This window comes from Acyrthosiphon pisum, chromosome A1 (assembly GCF_005508785.2).
Source record: "Acyrthosiphon pisum isolate AL4f chromosome A1, pea_aphid_22Mar2018_4r6ur, whole genome shotgun sequence".
NCBI classification, from domain to species: Eukaryota; Metazoa; Arthropoda; class Insecta; order Hemiptera; family Aphididae; genus Acyrthosiphon; species Acyrthosiphon pisum.
This window is the reverse complement of record NC_042494.1, coordinates 157484780-157485400: the sequence shown is the minus strand read 5'-3', so window position 1 is coordinate 157485400 and position 621 is coordinate 157484780.

Below are 621 nucleotides of genomic sequence, written 5' to 3'. Positions count from 1 at the left end.
TACTTTTATGGTTAATAATATTATATTGTATTAAGTACTTAATATGTTAATAAAAGAAATTATACCTTTGGTCCTCTCTAACATTTTAGGGGTGGGGAGGATCCTCTTGTCATCCATAATTATACCACTGCTTTCTGCTATACTATAGTAATTTGTTTTTTAATTTTTTTTAAATTTTCTTTTTTTACGTTTATGGAAACTAATCAAACAATTTACTTATTATCTATTGATTATTATACTTTTCACTTGAATGTTCTTTCTTCAATAGAGTTGTATCATTTTTATTCTTTTCGTAATATTCTTTACAAATTAAATCAAATTAAATTTTACATACAGCTAGGGCCTAGGGATCATAGGTACCTACTGTATTTTAATTTATCCTACCAAGCGTTATCCATGAGTGAGAAAATTCTATCTGCTGGAGAATACTCCTGCCATACAAAGGATATACCTACTGCAAAATTAATGTACATTTTGAGTTGAGAATGTGATATTCTTTTCTTTAAAATGACAGAATAGATGCACCCATTTTTCTTCACTTATAATTTTTCACTATAAGATTTCACTTATTAATCTTTCCATACTTTAACTTTTAATAACCAATACTGTTTACTCTTTAGC